Source organism: Artemia franciscana, chromosome 17, assembly GCF_032884065.1.
Source record: "Artemia franciscana chromosome 17, ASM3288406v1, whole genome shotgun sequence".
Taxonomy (NCBI): Eukaryota; Metazoa; Arthropoda; class Branchiopoda; order Anostraca; family Artemiidae; genus Artemia; species Artemia franciscana.
The window spans coordinates 8771158-8791140 of NC_088879.1; the positions used below are offsets into that span (position 1 = coordinate 8771158).

The 19983-nt window shown below is 38.1% G+C and overlaps 1 pseudogene; it reads left to right on the forward strand.

The window, feature by feature from the left end:
- Positions 1-3202: 3202 nt before the first annotated feature.
- Positions 3203-3321, forward strand: LOC136038331 (5S ribosomal RNA; annotated as a pseudogene).
- The last annotated feature ends 16662 nt before the right edge of the window (positions 3322-19983 follow it).

Here is a 19983-nt window from a genome sequence, read left to right on the forward strand (position 1 = left end):
GGCCTTGAAAATTTCTTTCTAAATTATTTTTGTTTTCCGCTAATTGTAAGCTCTGTCGTCCAATTACCGTTTAGTGTAGGATCAACGTCATTGAAAAACAATTAAACGTGAATACTAGTTAGATGCCCCTAATTTTCTTTTTGATGTTGGTCAAAGAATTAAGTAGTCATTGAATTCATTGAATTCAATCTAATATTTAATCAGTAAAAATACTATTTGTTGTTTATATTTTTGTTTGTTGTTAGGGGCGTTTCAGAGTTTATGTTCAGAGCAAAATTATCTCGAAGACAAGAATTATTACAGAGCAATCTGGCAGAGTTTGGCAATAGCAAAACTGACGAAAGCAGAAGAGACAAAATATCATTTAATCAAAAACTCCAAGTCTTCTGCTACAAATCTGTGAAAATATATAATGTCCCCTGGCTTTGCTGAGATAAAACCGGTTCTTTTATTGACTTCTATTCTTTATTGATTGCAACACTGTATAGATTTTCTCATGTTGAAGAGTGAATATCAGAATGTTTTGCATGTAGTGAGGCAGAGTCCTTGGAAATATTATATTTCGTGATGCTACCATTTCCGAAGCAGAAGCTTTTTTTGTAAAATGGGGGTTTATAAATAAAACTAAAAATTTTTACTGTCAGTGCTTCCATACTGTGCCTCGGTTGTTTTTCTAAAATAAAATCCTTTATGTATTTAGAGTGTTTCAAAAATCTGAAAACAAGAGTTCTTGTTAGATTCCGAAGCTATAGAGTATTATAAAAAAGAGTATAGTTTACCATTTACTTAAAAATAATCACTGTTAAATAACATCATTTTTCCAGCTGTATTGTCAGGGGTACCATTTTTTTTTTTTTTTTTTTTTTTTTTTTTTTTTTTTTTTTTTTTTTTTTTTTTTTTTAAGACTAAAACTAGTATAACTCTGCTATATTTTTTAACACTGTAAAATGGTTGTAGTACATATTCTTCGTCGATAAAATCACTTTGACTGTGTTGCTAAGATGCATTTCTTGGTTGGGCTATCTTCTTCACGTCGCTAGTCTCTTGAAAAAAAACTGGCAGATACTGTAGGCGAACGGCTCTGTTATAACTTCAAACTTTCTTGTTATGCATTACAGGTTTCTTAGCAAAGGTTTAAAATTCTTTTACGATAGATTGAACTATCACTATGGAATCCTATAACTACATAATTACATAATTTGTTGGAAAAAAAAGAAAAAAAAAATTATTGAATTCAAAAGGGGTAGCACGTTCAGTTTGGACATCGACATCTCAGTCAGACTTGGATTACTTTTAGATTTCGGCAGCCGTGATGAGTATTTCCTCGTTAACACCATCGTCAGTACGAGATAGTTACAGTGGGCTGTTGAGACAGCCATCAATCAAGATTTACACGTGTCTATAAGTGACGAAAATAAACTGCTAAATGCATTTGCCATAGAGTGAGGGGGAATGATTCAGATTAATCGTCATCTCTAACTTAAGTTGCGTGTTCACAAACACAGCAGTACGCGAAACACCACTCAAAAATATTGCGTTGGTCTACTAAAGAATGTAGAGACAAAAATCCAAAATAGAAATTGCATCTCAATTCCGTTATCAAATCCTGAAAAAACATCTGGCGTAGACATTGATCGTCCACCAGATTCAAGCCCATTTACCATTAAAGTAACAACGATTGAAATAATTATGGTTTTGTTTTTGGGTATCAAGGTCTTTTCAGAGATTATATCGAACATCCTTTATAATTGATATCTGTGACGAAAAGTGTTAGGAACACTGAAATAAAGGAAGGTGAATGTGTTGGAAAGTGTAAGGAACACTAAAGGAATGGAGATCACAGTGGCTAAAATTCCTCATCAAACAGAAAAACGTTTAACTGAATAATAAATAAGACTGATCTTTTGATATAACTGGAATGATAAATGATGAGAATGTAAAGACTATTTTAAGAAGGATATCAATCATTATGTAAGTATAATTTCAAACCAAGTTTCTATAGATGATATTCAATCTGTCATGCTGGAACTTCGCCCCGAAAAACTAGAATATGGTTGCAAAATAGTTTTAGATTGGTTTATTTTTCACAAATATACAAAACATTATGCAGCACCTATTAAGAAAACCCTGATGAGTTTGTTGGCAGCAGGTGGCAACCATACAACATCGCAACTCGTACACAACTGAGAAACATTTTATGTACATAAAACACATATACTTACGTAAAATCCCTACTCAAAAACTAGCCATTAGTATCATTACTATTCTTTTGCAAAGAAAAATCGCCTCGTTGAAGCCTTGAAGGATGCCAAACTAGCCAAATTTTTAATTTCTACTGGAATATATCCTATACACAAAGTCCCGTTCAAACAGGGCAGGTCTCCAATTTTCAGTGGGAAGGATCCACCGTCTTCTGGGAAAGGGCAAATATGCAGAGCGAGTTGGTGCAGGGGCACCCGTTTATCTTTCAGCGGTGATGGAATATTGATGAGCTTGCTGGTAATGCTGCACGAGATAACAAAACTAGTATCATTCCTCGTCACCTTCAGCTAGCCATTAGAAACGATGGAGAACTGAAGAAGCTATTCTTCTTACCATTAATTAACCTTGCCCAAGAAGGCGTTTTGCCCATGGAGGCGTCAAGCAGTCCTTCTACCAAAGAAGAGTGAAAAACCGGCAAAGGCTTAAATGAATCTAATTTTAGCTCCAAGACCTACCCTAAATTAACCAACAGCCCTGTTCAGGGCTACAAATTCATTGAATCACGCTATGAACCTAAGGATGCTGAATGTGAAAAGAAAAACTTTCACATTTATCTAGTGACAAGACACGAATTTACCGGAGGCTGGGGAGATATTTTCCTTAAAAATCTTTAAATTATACCCCAACAAAATCTAAATATGTATTTGAGGTTAAACTATTTTGCTACAATTAATAAAGTTTCAAAGACCCTCTTATTTGACTGATCTAAATTAGCCTAGGAAGACATAGGGTAGTCATCTCAAAGGTAGAAACATTTTGGGGGGCTTGTCATTTTTCTCAGAAGGAATAAAGGTTTGTTTTAAGAAAAAGAATTAATCAACATATTTTGATTCTTTTTAAATATTTGTCTACTAAAAACCTTTGTTCATGACTCTAAAACTAGGCATTTTATTTCTTTTCAGTTTGTAGACCAACAATCATTTTGTTACAAAATTTCTCAGCCAACGGCCATACCACGTTGAAAGTACCCAGTCTCTTCAGATCCTGGAAATCACACAACGTCAGGCCCGGTCAGTGCTTGGATGGGTGACCGCTTGGGAACACCTGGTGCTGTTGGCATCTTTTATCCCTTTAAGTACTGAATTATGAAATCGATAGGAAAAATATATTTGAAGGATGTTTCTAGATGAAAAAAAATGACTGAACTCGAATATGGAATCACATTTTCGGTATCTGGTTCAGGGTTCGAGATCCGTCATGTCCTTTTAAAAGGACATCCGTCCTTAGCGGAGAATTTTTTTCAAATAATACCATGTGTTTTTGTATCAGAAAAACTAGTAACTACTACAAAAGTAAAAAAAAGAGTTCACCTCCTGTGGTAGGAGAGAAAACAGTGGTATATGCGCATATTCTACCATTTTCTCGACAGTGCAGTAGTCAATGCCTGGCTAATTTATCGTCGTCACTTCATCGTCGGCAGTCCAACGCTTCCTCTACTGCTGGCAATCCAATGTTTCTCTACTGAAGTTCAAAACCATCATTGCATGCTCTCTCGGATACTCCGACACACCCCAAAGGCGCCCTGGTAGACCATTATCTATGGAAGCCGAAGGTACTCCTCCACGAAAAATACTTACCGCTTTGTTATCATACCAGCACACCAAGCCAACTTCTGTCGATTTTTCAACTCTCAAGTCGACGTTTCCCAATATGAAACCGTTTTATCTCCTTTTCTTCCATCAGTTCGTATCCTGAAAGACGATTCTGACGAATAGTCCCAACGCAATCATATCCAATCTCCTTCAGATGAACGACAAGGTCTACGCTTGAAAACCAATTGTCAAAGAATATCTTGGGCCCCGCTTTGGGTTCCAGGGATCTCAAGAGCTCATAACAACATCTCCACCAAGACCGAAGGTCCCAGCTTCCACAGTTCCCTGGCCTTGGTAAATTTCGATGTTATACATGCTCCCACTACTTCCAGCTCGAGTAAATACTTTGAACCCCCACTTGTGTGGCTTGTTTTGGAGATACAGCCATATAGCAGATCTTCCCTTGAATGGGATAATCTGTTCATCGATACTGTGTCTTTCTTCAGGGTCAGTTCTCATCAAATTTTCTTGCAGCAGGTCAACTATGGGCCTAAGCTTGAAGAAGCGATCATGTCCAGGATCTGCTTTTTGGCTTGCACTTACTGTTGTCATTGAAGTACAAGTACCTTTGGATCAATATGAAACTGTCTCAGGACATCTTTACAGAGACGAGAGTATAGTTTATCTCTTTCTCCCAGTAGAACTTGTAGCAAGGCAATCTTATGATTCCCATGTAGAGAGTTATTGAATGGTAAGAGTAAATCTCTTGTTTTGTGACATCGACGAATTTGTTGTCCTTCTTCATTGCATAGCCATTCGTCTATAGCAATATCTTATCATTCATTTCATCAGAAAAAAAAACATAGAAAAATATTCGGCTGGGGACATGTTTCTGTTCGTGGGGAAAGTATATGCACATGTAACATGTTGATATTCAATATAAGGTTCGAAGTCCTTATAACACCACTTGTACTCGCCTCTATTTGGTCGGTTCACCTTTTTGGCTGAAGTTTGCTGATCTTCAGTTTCTCTGTCAGAGCTAGTAGAGGGCCAAGAGCTAGAAGGGGGCCCAGCTTCTTCAAGATCATGGGACTCAAGAAAGTTATCGGGAGGGGGGCTGTATCATATCGGTCCCAGCTGTGTTAACTCGTAGAAATCAGTTAGTTCGGGGTTCAGCTGTAAATACTGGCTATCACTCTCTTCATCACTGTAATCTGAAAGATCCAACATCTCGGAAACATCTCCATCTTTTAATTCCATAAACATTTCTAGGGCTTGTTCTGGTGCAAAATCTCGCCGAGCGCGCAAGTTTTGTGACTTCTTCAATGCCTTCTCAAACTTGTCACCCATCTTGAAATACAGTTTGGATATAAATTCGTCAAAACATATTTAAATATACTAAATACAGCTATTATTTTCCTTCGTTGTTCTTTATGAAATAGCCTTTCATGAAATAGAGGTCTTTCATGACCTCTCTCACTAATCTTCGCCTAGCAACTGAACCAAGTGTCACACAGCCTTGTGTGACATCTTGTTTCACGTGTCTGGAACTGCTGAATCATATAAGAGATGGTATGTACCGATTGAAACGATGCACGAATCATTGCTACCAATCACACGTGCTTGTCCTTTTAAAAGGACATCCGGACATAAAGGGTTATATATATATATATATATATATGTATATATATATATATATATATATATATATATATATATATATATATATATATATATATATATATATATATATATATATATATATATATATAAATAAGTTGTCTGTCTGTGTGTCTGTCTGTGTCAGGTGACGTCATGTTTCTGTGTCGACTGACGTCATGAAGTTAGTTGTCGTCATTTTTGCTATGACGGTGACGTCATTAATGGTATTTAAGACATGCGTTCACGGAAAAATGTTTAATTGTAAAATGACTGAAGAACCTACAATGGCAACAGCCGAGGAAGCTGCTCAAAGAGTCTATGCCAAAAAACTTGCTGCTGATAGAGAAAGTAAGAAAAGAAAGCGTGCCGAGGAATCACAAGAACAGCAAGAAAACAGGCTTGCAGCTGATAGAGAAAGTAAGAAAAGAAAGCGTGCCGAGGAATCACAAGAACAGCAAGAAAACAGGCTTGCGGCTAAAGAACGCAAAACCGCGCAGTTAGATGAAAATCCACCTGGAAAGCGAGAGTCAAAACATATCAAAACTGAAAATGATAGCGATGATGATCGGGTTTGGGATTTTGACTTGGATAAGGTCATCAATGCCTACCAGATTTAAGTTAAAAAACAAAGGTTCGGCGATATGTACTTCATAGTGACGCTGAAAAATAAAGAAGAAAAAAAAACTGAAAAAATGTAAAAAACTAAAAAAACTAAAAAGAAAAAATACTCAAAGATAAATTACAGACCGGGACACAAATGACGACCGACACAGAGGGAATATAAATGACAACCAGGAACCTCAAAGAAAAATTACAGACTGGGACACCCGGACACAAATCACGACCGAGAATATAAATGACGACCGAGACGCAGGGAAACAACTACAACGGGGACGCCGGGGGCACAGGCGGGATATATAATTGACGACTGAGACACAGGGATTGTTTGAATATAAATTACAATCCGGGACACCGGGACACAAATGACGGCCGGGACACTGGGACACAGGGAATATAAATGACGACCGGGACACTCAAAGAGAAAATACAAACTGGGACACTAGGACACAAATGACGACCGGGACACAGGGAATATAAATGCTATTTATATGCACAGACAATGGGACAGCGAAGAATGTTGTATATTCGCATGTTTTACGTAGTTAAAAATATATATTTATATATATCTCTATTCACAGGTGGGACACAGCTACAATGGCGCGTAACTAATATGGCGCGTAACGACTTACGCGCGCGGGGGGGGGGGGGGCTTGGGGGGGGGCGCGAAGCGCCCCACTAACTAGGTGTTGGGGTGGCGCGAAGCGAGTTGTGTGTATGCATGTTTGTTTGTTTGTAAAAAGAGCGTTTGCATATGACGTCATTATTAGTACATAAGACTTTGTATATGCACAGACATATAAACATAAATGGTATTTATATGCACAGACAATGGGACAGCGAAGAATGTTGTATATTCGCATGTTTTACGTAGTTAAAAATATATATTTATATCTATCTCTATTCACAGGTGGGACACAGGGACAGAGCTACAATGGCGCGTAACTAATATGGCGCGTAACGACCTACGCGCGTGGGGGGGCTTGGGGGGGCGCGAAGCGCCCCACCAACTAGGTGTTGGGGTGGCGCGAAGCGCCACCCCAACAGCTAGTATATATATATATATATATATATATATATCATAATGATTTTTTTTAAAGTAAAATAATATTCTTGGTAACAAACTCGTTCCCTTATTCTAATAGCGCCAAGCTGATTACATCTTTTACAAGAAAAAAGAAAAACAGAAGAGAGTAAGCTGGACATCTCCTTGATTTCCATCCATCGGTAATAAATAAATGCCAAAACTTGACTCACATTTATCTGAGCCTTTTAGTTGATATTTTAGTTGACCATTCCGGCATTTAAATCAAGTTGAAAGCCACCAAGAAACATACAGTTTTAAATGATTAATTCTCCTATGCGGGAATTGATTCTTCAGTCCATGGGGCATCGCCTTTATCGGTCAAATATACTTGGGGCTTATAATGTCACTTTTCACTTTTGTCACAAGCCACAATTTTTGACTTTATTTATTGGCTCATCAGCTAAGCCAAAACAGCAGTGGACTCACACTCATTTCTGATTTCCGAAAAGATGGTGTGTCGTTCGATGTATTCCACTGGGGGCACTTTACCAGCAATTTATGATAAAAGCTGATTCAGCGGTGTATTTATGTCCAAATCGTCTTCATATATTTTCAGGCTCATCTCCATTGGACAGTTCAAATACCTTTGTCTTTCAAGAGGATCTACACCACAATTCTGCTTGTTCCTTCAATAGTGCCGCATAAATAGCTGACTTAAATTAAAGGCTTAATTTAAAATTAGTCTTTGATTTGTCAATGTCCAAATCCTCTTCATATGTTGTCAGGCCCAACTCCATTGTACAGTTCAAATTGCCTTGGTCTTTCAATCGCATCTATAGCAAAAGTCTACTTGTTCCTTCAATAGCGCCGCCTAAGCAATTGTCTTAGATCAAAAACTAACTTTAAAGTTAGTCTTTGATTGGTCTATGTTCAAAGTCCCTTCAAATTTTTTGGGCCTCAACTTCATTGTACAGCTCAACTACTTTTGCCTTTCAGTAGCATCAATAACACCAATGTACTTGCTCCTTCAAGAGCGACGCGAAAACAACTGACTTTGATCAAAGACTTCTAACGTATTCTATCTTCTATCTTATAACGTATATTCAGGAAACCGCTCTACCTTGACAAAAAATTTCTGCTCAGAGGCCTAGTGAGTCAATGAGTCATTCAACACAGCCTTGTGTGACATCTTGTTTGACGCGTCTTGAACTGCTGAATCATATAAGAGATGGTATGTACCGATTGAAACGATGCACGAATCATTGCTACCAATAGAAATCGGAAGTTTTAGTGCCCTTTTTAAGAGTCAAAATTGATCGGATGGCAACTGGAATCCCTCTTATTCCAATCGTCGCTTTACCACAAGTAGTTTGATTTTTTCAAAAAAAAGAAGAAAAAAAGTGAAGTACTCCAATACAAACTGAACCTGTTATTTATTGAATTTTGCTGTATTATTTTACTGTTTTAAGCAAGATTGGTATTTTGGGTGGCCGACGTTTACCCCCTAGAAAAAACCCTCGAATATGACCCTCCTCCCTGGAAAAGACCCGCCCAAAAGTACCCTCTGTGGAAAATAGCCCCTCGAAGAAACTATCCCCATGGTAAACTCCCCCTCAGAAAATACTCCTCGGAAAATTCCATTCCCCGTGGCTGGTTGGCTCTAGAATCACTATGGACTTTAAAAAAAGGAATAGAACTCTCAATTTTTGATCTAATTAGCATGCTCCAAAGTTCCTGCGACCATGAGGTGAAAATGTGAATGAGGAAGGAGCAGTCCCTTCCTATACGGAACAAATTCTTCTCATTTTACGGTTTAATGTTACTCTTTACTTTTATAATAACCGCTCTGGCCGAGTGGGTTGGTGCGCTGGATTCGGGATCCCTTGTCTGAGAGGACGCGGGTTCGAATCACAGTGTACACAATTCTTCAGTTGGGACGGGGGTCAGTGGCATGACTCTGTAAGCTTAGCCAGGGTCGACCCAGCTCTAAATGGGTACCTGGAGAAATCTGGGGAAGGTAAACAGGAAGGGTGTGCGAAAGCACAGGATGGCTGGCCCCCAACCCCCCCCCCCCCATTGCACTTCCTGGCTGAAGGGCCAGGAAACTGTTATTTACCTTAATAACAGCGTACACCAAAAATATTCCCGGAAATCATAAAGAGAGTAGACATCAATTTCACATTTTTGATGAGTTTTGAAAAAGTTTCTTTTGTACCCCCTCACCTGAAAGATAACCCCCCCCCCCGTCCCTTCAAAAAATATCCTGGGTGTGAACCTGGGGTTTATACATCAAAATTCACCTAATCTCTCCTTTAGAACTAACTCTGCATTTATCTGATGGCTCAATGAGACCCGGATATTTTGCCATTAAAATTACATTAAAACTCCTTCCCTAACTACAAAACAAACATTGTGGAATTTTAAGTGCTTTCTTAAGTTTTGTAAGCTGTTCATTACTTACAAATAGTATTTGCTATTGGGAAACATACGGACATTATCTAAGTAGCATGCCCTTTTTATCATTCTTGTCGTGGGGGAGTTTTCTGCAGGGGGGATTGTCTGGGGGAATTTCAGCGGGGAGGAAATTTTTGGGAAAAATTTCTTTTGAGCGGGGATTAAATTGTCTGGCAAGAATTTTACCCGCGGGGTGGGAGGGGGGTGTTTTCCAGGGTTATTTTCCGCGGAAAGGTATTTTTCGTGGGGTGGGGTTGTTTTTCACTGGGTAGGGTATTTTACGGGGGAGGGCGGGGTAATCACCTAGAAGCGGTACTTTGTTGATTATAAAGACATCAATCGGTTTTTTTTTGTTTCAATCTATAACTCTTCTGAAACAAGTCCCAATGCATGTACCTGGACCCAAGCATGTATCCAGGGATCTTAAGAGGGATCAGCAATAAACTTTGTATGTAGAGGGTGGTAGGGGAGGTAAGAATTTAAAAGTGAATTTGATTGTATAAACTGAATAAGAAGTGACCGTAAATTCAAGAAAATTAACTATTAGGGTGGAACGCGCCCAAGACCCCAAGTGTGCACGTACCTACATGAACCATCCTCACTGGCGTGGATGGACATTATTCGGTGGGAAGACACAACCGAATAGGAGGGGGGGGGGCAAACGTTTCATGTTTTGTCAGAACTGTGTTTTACATTTAATTTTGAGAATTTTTACGGTGGGGGATTCTCATTTACCACTGCCCACCATTGACCTCTACCCAGGTATGTGCGTAGGTTGCCTTTTAACTGTATCCACCTTCCCCAAAAAACTTCGAAATTTTTACAGTTTATCCTATATTATCTATTGGCCTATTTTCTATTATGCTCCCCCTGAAAAAATCAACTGCGAACCAGGCAACTATAAATACTCCAGTAAATCTTTGGCTACGTTAGGGACGCACATGGAAAGGCCCTGCTGCCTGGCCATTGGTGTCAATTTATGACAATTTAGCGGGATAAATATTTTTCAGCTTCAACAGAGGGAGGCAAATTTGAATTTGTCGTTTTTCCGATTTTTCACTGAAAATACCAACTAGGGTATTTTACCTTATCTGAGAAGACCAAAAATCTTATCATTGATGCCACTGGGCTTACCCCCTCCCCCCATTTTTTCCTGTTAATTTGTGGACACCCTTAAAAATTTCTTGCAAGCGTGCCTAATACGTTTGCATCAGTGTAGCCAGACACAGTTTTCAATAATTGCCAGTCTTTCAAAATAACCAAGAAAGCCCCGCAGATTTCTATTAATATATTATCATTCCAGATCGATCCGCGTTTCTTTCACGTAATAGATCCCTGAATCATCAATGTGTTTGTAGGTCATAGACTTGATCTATTGTTTACCCCATTAAGCACTGTTTCCCACAGGAAGGAAGTTAGGGGTTAACGACCGAACTTGGCAGTTACGTGTCAGAAGTGATAATCAAAAAATGAGAATTCATATAAATAAATCGCTTGATATGATTTAAGCGGTTCAGGGGGATTCAACGGGGGAGAGTGTCAAGGACGCAATTGTAAAGCTTTATCAGAGGATTTTTCTGTCGAAAGGTGTGATAGTAAAGCTCTTCATCAATCGATAATAATATCTTGATGAAAATGCAGGGGGGGGGGTATTTCTTGACTAAAATAAAAACGACTTCGTTTTCAAATAGATCTAAGTACAAAGAGTACAAATGCAGAGGAATAGGTTCAGAGAGATTTCAAAGTAAAGTGTTCATTATCCTCGTTTTCCCCTCGAGGAGGTATCGACCCCTAGGCCTTCCTTGATGACATCAGTAGAGAAAGAACAGTCTATAATATGATTTAGAACTCTTTTGTAGAAAATGGTTTATTTTTCAGCTTGAATTTACAAACAAACTCACATGAGATGTCATTCTAGAATGGTAACTGCTTTGCGAACAGTTCGTGGTAACGAACTGTAGTAAGGAGTCACCCGGCTCAATAAAAACCGAAACTCTAGAAAATAGAATTTTGATACCAATAGTTGTATCAAAAGAATCGTATTTTAACGCTACTTTTTAATATCGCCTCGCTCTTTACGCAAAAGTTTTTTTATTGTTTTAAAAAGTAGAGTTGTGACAAAGAGTCAAACTTTAGCGTAAAAAGCGGGGCGTTGTAGAGGGGAGAACCTTTTTCATACATGGAATAATTTCTGTTCGTTTTAAGTTTTAATGTAGTTAAAAAAAAACTTGTTTTTTATTTAATCCTAATTAAGATCATGCGAGGTAATACAAAAATCTTTTAATTTACTCGCTTCTTTTATTTTTGTCTACATTTAACTATATTGTTTTATTTTAAATAATTGGATAATTACTGTAAAAGACAGTTTTATTAATAAAATTCTTATTCTGATAATTAAATAAATAATAGTGTTATAGTAATGTCCTTAGGACAAAATTATCATCCTTATTCTTATTATTATAAGGAACTTATAACTCTTTTTAATAGTAACGACATAATTGACTGGTTTTTAGTGCAAATAATAAGAAACAAAAATTAATAACTTTTCTATCATATTTTTGATTTTAATTTATTATATGATGGCTTATAAACAGAAATTATTCCGTATTTCTGGGCTGGCCCCTTGTTGAGACCTCGCTCTTTATGCTAAAGTCGTATAGTGCTTTACTGAAAGCATTTTTGAGAGCAAAGAAAAAGTTAACGGACAATCAGAAATATTCTATTTTCCAATTGCCTTAGAGTGAAATGAGTATTTTATTGTTTAAAGTAATGGCATATATCCTGAGGCATTACGAAAAATACTGTTTTACCCGTTTGTGTTACCCTTTCGTTTGAGCAGTGAATCTAAAGGTATTGGGGACAATTCAAAATCTTAGCATAAGGATCGGGAAGGAGGAGTGGACAGCCCCTCTCATATGAGGAATAGGTTTCCTCATATCCTCATGTCAGTATACGTTTCCAGTTTAATGTTACTCTTTTTTTTCTTTTTTTTTTATTTCTCTTCTTTTTAATACCAAACGTAGTTACCCTTACTATGTAAACGCCTAGCAAACCCTCAAACCCAATTCGTTACATCAAAATTTACGTTTTCCAGAAGAATTCTTCGACAAAAGAGCTCATTCAACTTATTTACTTTTCCAAATATAGTTTAAACTTGCATAATAAACTATTGCTTCTACAAACAGAAACTATGTTTGTAGAAACCTATACAGATAGGAACCATTCTATTCATCTAATGAACCTTTTATAGACACTTTGAAAATATGGGAGCTAGAACGCTTTTTTGAGGTTTGAGTCCCTCCTCACCCCCATAGAAACTGGTGAGGGGTGGTGTAAAAAATTGATTCGCCTCTCATTCTGGGAAGCAAAAAAAACTATCACTTCTACAAATAGAAACTATATTTGTAGAAACCTGTGCAGATAGGAACCATTCTATGAATCTGAAGAACCTTTTATTGAAACTTTGAAAATATGGGAGCTAGAACGCTTTTTTTTAGGTTTGAGTCCCCCCTCACCCCCACGGAAACTGGTGAGAGGTGGTGCAGGAAATTGATTCGCCTCTCATCCTGGGAAGCAAAAAGAAACTATCGCTTCTCAAAAAATAAACTATATTTGTATAAATCCGTGCAGGTAGGAACAATTCTAATCATCTGAAGAACCTTTTATTGAAACTTTGAAAATATGGGAGCTAGAACGCTTTTTTTTTTAGGTTTGAGTCCCCCCTCACCCCCTCAGAAACTGGTGAGAGGTGGTGCAGGAAATTGATTCGCCTCTCATCCTGGGAAGCAAAAAGAAACTATCGCTTCTGAAAAAATAAACTATATTTGTATAAATCTGTGCAGGTAGGAACCATTCTAATCATCTGAAGAACCTTTTATAGAAACTTTGAAAATATGGGAGCTAGAACGCTTTCTTGAAGTCTGAGTCCCCCCTCATCCCCAATGGAAACTGATGAGCGGTGGTGAAGGAAATTGGTTCGCCTCTCCTCCTGGGAAGCAAAAAGAAACTATCGCTTCTGCAAAATAAACTATATTTGTATAAACCTGTGCAGGTAGGAACCATTCCAACCATCTGAAGAATCTTTTATAAAAACTTTGAAAATATGGGAGCTAGAACGCTTTTCCGAAGTTTGAGTCCCCCCTCACTCCCAATGGAAACTGGTGAGGGGTGGTGCAGGAAATTGATTCACCTTTCATTCTGGGAAGCAAAAAAACTATCGTTTCTGCAAATAGAAACTATTTTTGTAAAAACCTATGCAGATGGTTCACCTCTCATTCTGGGAAGCAAAAAGACGTTAAAAAAATTTATAAGAAGTTAGGAGGGGGAAAGTTTCTCCACTTAAACCTTGCTAAAACCATGGGGTGCAAATCATTGTTACTTTCAGAAAACTTTTGCTATAAAATTGACTCTTTTTTCAAGTCCATGCACAGTATGATAAAATGTTTACAACTTTGTCTACTACTTTTTTGTAACAAAATGCCTTTTTTGTCCGAATTTGGCAGAATACCGTGGGGTTGAACTTATTAGATAGCCAACATATTTGTCATGGTTTGCATGACAGTAAGGTGATAGAGAAGCAACAACCAAAACAAACCTTTTCAAAGTCTACTCTCAAACTGATAAATTTTTGCAGACTTTCGGCCTCTGCACTATTTTGAAGTGTGAATGGCCCAATCTCGGCTTGTGATAGCCATTTTCTGGAAAAGAATCTTATCTTACCAGCCAGGGGCCCAGGAGTTTGCTTTGGTTGGGACCGATACTATCAAAATGACAGCAAAGGATACATTATGGAAATAGCAAGTAGCCTAGAGCTGTAGTTACGGCCTTCGTGCTACCTTGGAAGGTAGATGGGTTAAGCGAATGACACGTTATGAAATGAATTCAGGGCCAAAGATATTAGAGCCTATTGAAAATTATAATGAAAAATGAGCCATATGATACCAAAAAGGCAAAGGTATACTAAAAAAAAAACCTGATGTTTTTCTGTGGGTACTAGAATTATGCTGGCCTTTATTAGTTTTGACAAGATGTTTTACGAACCTGGACTTCAATGCAAGCGCACCGAATGTGCTGGTTTAGCTTATCCTTCGTTGGTGGAAGTCTGTCCATGGATGATCCTTTTTTTTGTGAACAGAGACTTCCTTAACTCGATTACTGATTCTTTCCAAATGGATCTGTAATATAAAATCACAATGTACCTTTCATTCTGTGCTAAGGTGTTTTCAGTGAACTCTTGAAGAGGAGAAGACAGGCGGTTGAAGACTAATATTGTGGTGTTGTGCGCTTCCCTTCCTTTCCAAAGCCCTCCTTTTCCATGCCACAGTAATGCGAACACAGTGTCGTAGCCACTAAGAGTTGAAAAAAGCAGTGACTGCGCCTTTTCTTCGCCAAGTGCAGTTGCTATTTTGTGAATAGAAATCTGGCAGAAACTCTGGCAGATATCTATTTACCAAGGACTCGAATAGGCTTACGAAGGTATTGGCAGATTTCTCCTGTGACATATTTGCCAAACACCTTGCTTTTTGGCATTACAAGGTGGACTAAAACAACACCGTCAAAAACCCTGAAATCGGCGGGAGATTTCTCAGTCATAATTTCGGAAGAACAAGCTGTGAACAGAGCTACAATATTAAACTTCATGCCGGATCTCAGATAACCAAGCTCAGAGATTGAAGGAGGGAAAGGCTGGTTCTCGTGATTTAAAACTCTTCCAAGTCAGTGTCTCTAGTGTTGCAGACAATATAGAGTTTGGAAAGAAAGGCCGAATCCGACTTGGCCATCTGAAGGATAGAATTCGGCTTCGGTATCGATGATGGAATGGGAGTTGAAAGTAATGACGTCTTGTTTTGGCGTATTGGTGAATAAATGAGCTTTGTACGTTTTACAAAGTGCTCTTTTACAAAAGTATCATACTGGGATCTGCGAACAATTTCTAGACTGTGGTAACCATTGATGGCAGGAGAAGGGGGTTTCTCAGAGTGGATAGAAACAAAGACTGTCTTACGTATTTTCAAAAGGATTACCCCATTCTATTATGGTATTCTCAAGGATTTTAGTATTTCCCTGGAACCTCTTCTGAAACACCGAACCCATTTCGTGATGTTCTGTAATTCCTCAGTCACCCTTTCAAATTACGATTTAGCAATCTTGAGTCTCCTCATTGCAGGAGAGTAAGTTCCTGCTCATGTGGGAGCAAGTATGACTCTCTTGTTGGACAAATACTTGTATGTTAGTTTTTGGGAAGGCATGCCCGTATAGTCTCGTACTCCTCGTATAGAACTTTTAGTACTCCAAACTATGTTTTTGCCAGTTTTTACATTCCATAGAATAGGCGCTTCCATTTCGTGCTTTACGCGCTTGTTTTAGCGCTCCCTTGCGCGCTTCAAAGCAATCTTTTGCTTTTTATTTAGCCACCATTGGAATATCCATATCTTAAAAAGTATTGTTAGAAGTTTTTATGCTTTTGTAGAGAGACTGGTAAACTTGCGCTTCAGGTGCTCGTAAAGGTGCTTCCGAGCTTTCACTTTACGTGCTTCTCGTAACCATAAGATTCCCCGTCCTATAATCTCTATCTCCACCAATTTTGGTGCTTTTTGCCAGAAGTACACGATTCTAGTGATATTTTTCCGTTTAACGGCTTCACTAAAGTTTCCCAGTCTTTGAATGGGAACCATCCAAGGAAAAGGCAAGGCACTGTTCAGCTCTAGCGGATTAGCTTTTACATAGTAGTTTAGAGTCTTCTTAAAAGACATAAAGTATAAAGTAATAACAATGAGTTAGTAGAGTTTATTCTTTGTTTGGTTTATCAGCTATAGCTTTTTCGTATATGTGTTACAATGCCCAGACCTTAATGTACTAATAGGCCCGGGCCTAGGGGAAGAGAATACCAGGGGTATGATTGCTTATCACTGAGTGAATTCTTTATTAAAGGAATTAAAGAATTCTATTATTAAATGACTGGAAGCCTCAGAAGTCACAAGACATTCAAGCGATCTGTTTGGTGATTGAGAGCTATTTAGTACAAGTAATATAAAAAATTAATTACGACATTTAGTATTTCATTGTTTTAGCAACTTTTTGCGCATATTCCAACCTATTTGGTCTTTTAGTTGAATGCCCAGGGCCCTATCCGGGATTTTTTTTTTCGGGGGTGGAGAATATTTCTCAGGATGAAGTATCCAAAAAATTATATTACTGTTACATTTTTACAAATCGGACAAACATTTTGGAGGACGGGAGGTAAACCATCCCACAATGGAGGTATACGACCTTGTCAACACGCCAAAATACTACTAACTTGTATTATATTCTTTGAAACGTAGGGAAGGATAAAAAACACATTTTGTGTCGTGGAACTCTTTGGCACAAGTGGCATTCTCAGATGTACTCTAACTGGTGTCCACTCTATTTTCAGTTTAAGTATAATGTGTCTACTCCTTTTTAGCTATCATTTTGAATCAATAAAATATGTGATAGTAACGTGCTGTAAGTAAAAAGCCATCCTTAATGATAGTAAGCAAAAGTGTAAAACTGTAAAAAAAAACTGGATTTTTGTGAAAGTATATGCATCAAAGACCTTACGCCTTATTTTGATTTGAAGTTGTAAAATTTGTTATTTTAAAGTGTAAAACTTAGGTTAAAGTTAATTATTATTTTAATTATTTGACATCAGCTGCCTGAATAGCGATTTACTTTCTAGCTATGGTTTCAGATGAATCAAAGAGTTCGTGGTAACGAGCTGTAGGTAAAGAGCTACACGTGCCAATAACAAGGATTTTGAGGAGTGTACAAAGTGTGGTGTAAATTTTGCCAAGGATGGTGAAACTCTGCAGCACATGTGCTACTCTGAGATTTATCACAAGTTGTGGAGAGTGAGTGCCCCCTTGGAAACAGGCTTTCCAAGACTGCATCCAAAACTGTATACCTTTGAATCCAAGTATCAAAGTAAACAAATTATCAAAGCAACAATATACACCTTTCATAACCTGATATGCCCCTGAGTTATAGTTCTTTGAAATTTGGACTATTTTGAACAAAATGGCTATTTCAAAATTTTAATCGGATGTATTAAGGAAAAGATGTATTAAGGATGACGGTCTGATTACTTTCGACTCTTAAAAAGGACAAAAGAAATTTCAGTATCAAATCCAGTCAGTCTCTTTCAAAGTTTACAAGATCACGCCTTTCATAATAAGAGCTAAGAGCTCATATGGCATTGTGACGAGAGATTGGATCCGATCCGGTTAGGTCAACCACGTATCTAGAACTTGTACTTAATCTTCTCATTATGTTTCATCCCGATCTCTCCACTCTAAGTGTTTTCCAAGATTTCCGGTTTCCAAGATTTTCGTTCCCCCTCCAACCCCAATGTTCCGGAATACGATCTGAATTGAAAGTAGAGCTCTTAAGAAATGATAGATTTCTATATATCAAGTTTCATTAAGATCCGACCACCCATTCGTGAGATAAACATACCTCAATTTTTACGATTTTCCCTTGCTCTAGCCTCCCCCCCCTCAGATGGTCGAACCGGGAAAATGACTGTTATCAAGAGAATTTGTGCATGTCCCTAACAGGCCTGCCAATTGTTATCGTCCTAGCACGTCTAGAAGCACCGAACTCGCCAAAGAACTGGGAATCCCCTCCCCCAAGCTTCCCCAAAGATAGTGGCTATGTCAATCACATATTTAGAACTTGTGCTTATTCTTCCCACCAAGTTTCATCCCAATATCTCCACTCTAAGTGTTTTCCGAGATTTCCAGTTTCCCCCTCCAACTCCCCCCAATGTCACCAGATCTGATCAGGATTTAAAATAAGAGCTTTGAGACACGAGGTCCTTCTAAATATCAAATTTAATTAAGATCCGATCACGCGTTCGTAAGTTAAAAATACCTATTTTTTCTAGTTTTTCTGAATTAACTGACCTTCCAATTCTGTCCTAAAATTCGTCTCAACTATCTCGTTCGCTCACTCTTCTCCCAGATAGTCGAATCGGGAAAGTAATTATATCTAATTTAGTCTGGGTTGGTCCCTGATAAGCCTGCCAAATTTCTTCGTCCTAGCTTATCTGGAAGTGCCCGGATTACCATAACTGGGACTGACCGACAGACAGACAGACAGACGGACAGAAAATGCAATCGCTATATGTCACTTGGTAAATTCCAAGTGCCATAAAAACCTTAAACATTAACAATAGGTAACTAGGATAATTTATTGCCCTTTCCTCGAGGGATGGAGGGGTGGTTCAAACCCGAAACAATAGTTATTTGACCTTTGAACTGTTTTGAACAAAATGGCCCTCTCAAAATATCAATACGACACATTTGAGAAAAAACGTTGTTGGGGGGCTAGTTGGACTCCAATCACTTCTGGGTATTAAAAAGAAACTAGAACCTTAAATTTTTAATCAAATCAGCTTCCTTATAAGTTTATACGACCAACACTTCTATAAAAACCTGATATGCCACCGAGGCATAATTTACAACCCCTGCTCCGAGATCTAGGGATTGTGTCAACCCCAAAGACATTGTTATATGATGTTTGGAAATTTTTGAGCAAAATTGCTATCTCAATCATTAAATATCCATGTGGAGAAAAGAGAATGCAGGGGGGGGGGGTGGATCTGTTTGTCCTCTGATAACTTTTGGTTCTTAAGACACGGAACTAGAAATTTCAATTTCTAATCAACAAGTCCTCTTGAAAAGTTTATATAACCTTCCCTTCCATAAAACCTTTTATCCCCCTGGGAAATAACATGCAACGCTTGACCTTAGGTTATGCAAGGCTTTGTCAAGTCCAGAGGCGTTGGATTATTTTGAACAAAATTCACATCTCAAAATTTTGACTGAATCTATTTGGAGAAAAGGGCTTATCGAGGGAAGGAGAGGAACTTTCACCCAGCTCTGGGGTTTTGTCAGCCTCGGAAGTTTCGTTATATGATCTTTGGTCTATTTTGAACAAAACGGCCATTAAAAGGTTTGATCAGATGCGTATGGGAAAAAGAGGGCTTGGGATACTAGTTAATATATAGTACCTTCTGACTCTCGAAAAGAGGACTAGATTTTCCAATTACCAATTGAATGAGCACCTTCTATAGTTCATATGAACACTCCTTCCATAAGCTCCCCATGTGCCCCAGGGGCATAATGTACAACACTTGCACCGGGGTTCTGGTGAATTTTGTAAGCCCCAGAGTTTTTGTTATATGATTTTTGGTATATTTGGAGTAAAGAAACTTTCTCAAAATTTAATCGGGAGCATTTAGAGAAGAAGGTTGAGGGAGGAGTTCCATTCGATCACTTTTAAATTTTAGGGGAATTAGAAAGGGGAATTAGAAATTTCAATTTCTTATCGTTTGAGCCCCGTCCGAAGTTTATACGACCACCTTTTCTATAAGAACCGTGTAGGCCTCCGGGGTATAAATTATGA